The following is a 6,099-nucleotide window of genomic DNA, read 5'->3' on the forward strand; positions in this document are numbered from 1 at the left end:
AGGTAGAAAACTCCATGCCGTGACCCGGATTCCAACCGGGGTTACTGCGACCACAACGCAGAGTACTAACCACTATACGATCATGGCACTCCGCACTTCTGGATAGAGGAGGGGTGCCACTCGGCCAGATAATCAACTGCTAGATGTGGCGTGGGACATTCTGGCACTTCTTTGGCCTGGTACAGTGAGAAATGTTGATTGCGTGTGCTATACTCATAGCAAGGCAACCTGTACTAGGTAAATGCAAATTCCCACCTAACTTCTAACAAAATCTTGCAATCTGATTTTGACCTTTATTGGAAACATTCAGGCCATGGTGTTGTGTGAGAAAATGAACCTCAGGCACATCAACCTCCCGTAGCCTGATAAGTTATTTATTCATTTGTTTATTTTTGACTGAAAACCATATGCTGGATGTAGTGAAAACCAGCCTCATTTCACTTTGCACAGGTTTGATCCAGGGACGTTGAGACCAACCTCACCCCTGAAATGCGTGGTACAGCGAAAAATGTTGATTGCGTGTGCTATACTCATAGCAAGGCAACCTGTACTACGTAAATGCAAATTCCCACCTAACTTCTAACAAAATCTTGCAATCTGATTTTGACCTTTATTGGAAACATGCAGCCCGTTGTGTTGTGTGAGAAAATGAACCTCAGGCACATCAACCTCCCGTAGCCTGATAAGTTATTTATTCATTTGTTTATTTTTGACTGAAAACCATATGCTGGATGTAGTGAAAACCAGCCTCATTTCACTTTGCACAGGTTTTATCCAGGGACGTTGAGACCAACCTCACCCCTGAAAAGCGTGGTACAGTGAGAAATGTTTATTGCGTGTGCTATACTCATAGCAAGGCAACCTGTACTAGGTAAATGCAAATTCCCACCTAACTTCTAACAAAATCTTGCAATCTGATTTTGACTTTTATTGGAAACATGCAGGCCGTTGTGTTGTGTGAGAAAATGAACCTCAGGCACATCAACCTCCCGTAGCCTGATCAGTTTTTTTTTTTTTTTTTTTGTGACAGAAAACCATATGCTGGATGAAGAGGCACACCTTTTGCCTGCTGTAGTGAAAACCAGCTTCATTTCACTTTGCACAGGTTTGATCCAGGGACGTTGAGACCAACCTCATCCCTGAAAAGCGTAGTACAGTGAGAAATGTTGATTGCGTGTGCTATATTCATAGCAAGGCAACCTGTCCTAGGTAAATGCAAATTCCCACCTAACTTCTAACAAAATCTTGCAATCTGATTTTGACCTTTATTAGAAACATGCAGGCCGTTGTGTTGTGTGAGAAAATGAACCTCAGGCACATCAACCTCCCGTAGCCTGATAAGTTATTTATTTATTTTTGACAGAAAACCATATGCTGGATGTAGTGAAAACCAGCCTCATTTCACTTTGCACAGGTTTGATCCAGGAACATTGAGACCAACCTCACCCCTGAAAAGGGGCTACTACAGCCAGATTCAGAGCGGCAGCTTTACTAGTCTATTAGAGTTAGCGATCAGACGGGGCCAGGATGTTGGACGGGGTAAGAGAGAGCTAAAGCAAATCCTCCAGGTGTTGATTCTGGAATCTTCTGATTCATCCATTGCACCACTGGCCCACAGAAAGCTTGTGGAAATGAGAACCTAACTACTTATGCTGTCATTTCTACTAAGTCAAGCGTTCAGCTGGAGAAGCTAAACTAAGTTCAACTTGGGCCATACACTAAAGCACCGTTCCCATACCGGGAGTGGAACCCGGGCGCCTGGGTGAAAACCAAGAATCCTGACCACTAGACCATATGGGACATCCGCGCCTGCTCAGGAAAATGAGAAAATGCAGCGCTGTCAATCGCGTCCCAACCGGGGTTTCCGGGGCCACGTAGTACTAACCACTACGTTATGATCGTCACAGACCTGTTATACTGCCAGAAAATCAGCTGCTGGACCACGAGCGGGAGGCACCGGCACACTGTCGGCCTGCCTCGTTTTGCTTTCCACATGGCAAACTTGGAAGCCAGCTATAGTAAGCCAGCGTGCTGACTTGAGTAGGATCATGACTCGCAGCATTCCAGAGATTATGAGTGGTCTGCCGGAAACTCAGCTGCCAGAGTGGGTTGCAAAGGCACACCTTTGGAGTGAGGTAAAAGGGAACTGAGCCAACCAGGAGTTGAACCTAGAATCTTCTGATCCGTATTCAGACGCGTTATCCATTGCGCCACTGGCCCATGGACCCATTGTTCGATCTACTTGTGCTTTTCCAGAGGAAAAGGGCTAGAGGTCACAAAGACATGCTCAACCTTAGGATTCAGGGGTGAGGTAGAAAACTCCATGCCGCGGCCCGGATTCGATCCGGGGTTGCTGCGACCACAACGCAGAGTACTAACCACTATACGATCACGGCACTCCGCACTTCTGGAATGAGGAGGGGTGCCACTTGGCCAGAAAATCAACTGCTAGATGCGGCGTGGGACATTCTGGCACTTCTTTGGCCTGGTACAGTGAGAAATGTTGATTGCGTGTGCTATACTCATAGCAAGGCAACCTGTACTAAGTAAATGCAAATTCCCACCTTACTTCTAACAAAATCTTGCAATCTGATTTTGACCTTTATTGGAAACATGCAGGCCGTTGTGTTGTGTGAGAAAATGAACCTCAGGCACATCAACCTCCCGTAGCCTGATAAGTTATTTATTTATTTTTGACAGAAAACCATATGCTGGATGTAGTGAAAACCAGCCTCATTTCACTTTGCACAGGTTTGATCCAGGGACATTGAGACCAACCTCACCCCTGAAAAGGGGCTACTACAGCCAGATTCAGAGCGGCAGCTTTACTAGTCTATTAGAGTTAGCGATCAGACGGGGCCAGGATGTTGGACGGGGTAAGAGAGAGCTAAAGCAAATCCTCCAGGTGTTGATTCTGGAATCTTCTGATTCATCCATTGCACCACTGGCCCACAGAAAGCTTGTGGAAATGAGAACCTAACTACTTATGCTGTCATTTCTACTAAGTCAAGCGTTCAGCTGGAGAAGCTAAACTAACTTCAACTTGGGCCATACACTAAAGCACCGTTCCCATACCGGGAGTCGAACTCGGGCCGCCTGGGTGAAAACCAAGAATCCTGACCGCTAGACCATATGGGACATCCGCGACTGCTCGGGAAAATGAGAAAATGCAGCGCTGTCAATCGCGTCCCAACCGGGGTTTCCGGGGCCACGTAGTACTAACCACTACGTTATGACCGTCACAGACCTGTTACACTGCCAGAAAATCAGCTGCTGGACCACGAGCGGGAGCCGCCGGCACACTTTCGGCCTGCCTCGTTTTGCTTTCCACATGGCAAACTTGGAAGCCAGCTATAGTAAGCCAGCGTGCTGACTTGAGTAGGATCATGACTCGCAGCATTCCAGAGATTATGAGTGGTCTGCCGGAAACTCAGCTGCCAGAGTGGGTTGCAAAGGCACACCTTTGGAGTGAGGTAAAAGGGAACTGAGCCAACCAGGAGTTGAACCTAGAATCTTCTGATCCGTATTCAGACGCGTTATCCATTGCGCAACTGGCCCATGGACCCATTGTTCGATCTACTTGTGCTTTTCCAGAGGAAAAGGGATAGAGGTCACAAAGACATGCTCAACCTTAGGATTCAGGGGTGAGGTAGAACACTACATGCCGCGACCCGTCTTCGAACCGGGGTTGCTGCGACCACAATGCAGAGTACTAACCACTATACGATCACGGCACTCCACACTTCTGGACTGAGGAGGGGTGCCACTCGGCCAGAAAATCAACTGCTAGATTCGGCGTGGGACATTCTGGCACGTCTTTGGCCTGGTACAGTGAGAAATGTTGATTGCGTGTGCTATACTCATAGCAAGGCAACCTGTACTAGGTAAATGCAAATTCCCACCTAACTTCTAACAAAATCTTGCAATCTGATTTTGACCTTTATTGGAAACATGCAGGCCGTGGTGTTGTGTGAGAAAATGAACCTCAGGCAAATCAACCTCCCGTAGCCTGATAAGTTATTTATTTATTTATTTATTTTTGACAGAAAACCATATGCTGGATGTAGTGAAAACCAGCCTCATTTCACTTTGCACAGGTTTTATCCAGGGACGTTGAGACCAACCTCACCTCTGAAAAGCGTGGTACAGTGAGAAATGTTGATTGCGTATGCTTTATTCATAGCAAGGCAACTTGTACTAGGTAAATGCAAATTCCCACCTAACTTCTAACAAAATCTTGCAATCTGATTTTGACCTTTATTGTAAACATGCAGGCCGTTGTGTTGTGTGAGAAAATGAACCTCAGGCAGATCAACCTCCCGTAGCCTGATGAGTTTTTTTTTTTTTGTTTTTTTTGTGACAGAAAACCATATGCTGGATGAAGAGGCACACCTTTTACCTGCTGTAGTGAAAACCAGCCTCATTTCACAGGTTTGATCCAGGGACTTTGAGACCAACCTCACCCCTGAAAAGCGTGGTACAGTGAGAAATGTTGATTGCGTGGGCTAAATGTTGATTGCGTGTGCTATACTCATAGCAAGGCAACCTGTCCTAGGTAACTGCAAATTCCCACCTAACTTCTAACAAAATCTTGCAATCTGATTTTGACCTTTATTGGAAACATGCAGGCCGTTGTGTTGTGTGAGAAAATGAACCTCAGGCACATCAACCTCCCGTAGCCTGATCAGTTTTTTTTTTTTTTTTTTTTTGTGACAGAAAACCATATGCTGGATGAAGAGGCACACCTTTTGCCTGCTGTAGTGAAAACCAGCCTCATTTCACTTTGCACAGGTTTGGTCCAGGGACATTGAGACCAACCTCACCCCTGTAAAGCGTGGTACAGTGAGAAATGTTGATTGCGTGTGCTATACTCAAAGCAAGTGTTGGCTCAAATTTAGCCTATTACCCAAAAACATTTAAAACTCAACTTAGAAGCCAATACTCACATCTACCTCTGAGCCCAGTTGGAGATAGAAAAAATACACCAGCCGTGAGTGAGAAGAAGCAAGGGTCCAGCTTTATTGTTCCATTCCACCACACGAGATCCACACCGATGAGAATTCTCAGAAGTGATCCCAATACCCTGAGCTTAAGCTCCAGTATTTATACTGTATTTACACACTAGATAACCCATTTGTTTCCAGAAAAGGCCTATTTCACTTACACATAGAATCAGAACCCAGGCATTTCTAATAACCCAGAAAATAAAAACCCAGCGTTTTGAATTACATAGAGAATCAGAAACCAGGATTCTCATTTACCTAGGTGGTCAGAAACCAGGATTCTCAATTACCTAGGTGGTCAGAAACCAGGATTCTCAATTACCTAGGGAAATAAAATGACGTAGACAAGACGACTAAACAACCGGGAGGGACCTTGGTCTTATCGTTATCTCGGGGGGGGGGGCAGTTTGACCCAGCCACCCTTATAACTGGCTCTCTTCATGGTTCTCTAAAAATTAAGGCTTTCCTTGCGAGACGAGAATCTTCACCATCTGAATCATGAGTAAGTCATATTTTTCTATTTTTCCTGTATTTCTCGTTTATAATTTATTTTCATATTTGCACTATATTTCTTATTTTATATATATTTATACTACTTGAAAAGCGGTTTACTGTACTTCCAACTTCTTAATATCATTGCAGTTCTACTGTCCTGCATATCCTACTATTCTGTTTTTTATAGAGTTTCTCTATTACTATAAGATATTATTAAAGTTATTCGTGTGTGTGTATGAGAAAGAGAGAGTGTGTGTGTGTATGTTGTGTCTACTTGCCCGCCCTTGACTGTACGAGCGTGTGTGTGTGTGTGTTTTAGCACTCCTCAGCTCGTACACTTCTTTCGACTATTTCGACTAATAACCCATAAAGATCTTTAAAGTGTTTTACCAATTTATCCACCTCTGACTAAAACCGCTTCTGTATGTCTAGGTGCCGGTGCCCGTCGTCAGTCCCCTCTCTCTCCGTTACTGGACCTGGATCTGGATCTGGACACTCATTACCAGCTTGTGCATCTCACGGCTGATATCATGATGCTACTTAACTATCTTCGCAGCACCCCCCCTAAGAATAGAGACCCGGGGTTCCCCCCTCTTCTTCG

General features: G+C 45.1%; 2 non-coding genes across 2 annotated transcripts; both read right to left on the minus strand.

The window, feature by feature from the left end:
• Window positions 1-1,729: 1,729 nt before the first annotated feature.
• Window positions 1,730-1,800, minus strand: trnae-uuc (transfer RNA glutamic acid (anticodon UUC)). Its single transcript has one exon. It is a non-coding gene; the product is annotated as a tRNA-Glu (tRNA).
• A 1,266-nt stretch (window positions 1,801-3,066) lies between these two features.
• On the minus strand, window positions 3,067-3,138 carry trnae-uuc (transfer RNA glutamic acid (anticodon UUC)). The gene has a single exon. It is a non-coding gene; the product is annotated as a tRNA-Glu (tRNA).
• Window positions 3,139-6,099: the final 2,961 nt, after the last annotated feature.

The sequence above is a fragment of the Ictalurus punctatus genome, chromosome 9 (genome assembly GCF_001660625.3).
Source record: "Ictalurus punctatus breed USDA103 chromosome 9, Coco_2.0, whole genome shotgun sequence".
Taxonomy (NCBI): Eukaryota; Metazoa; Chordata; class Actinopteri; order Siluriformes; family Ictaluridae; genus Ictalurus; species Ictalurus punctatus.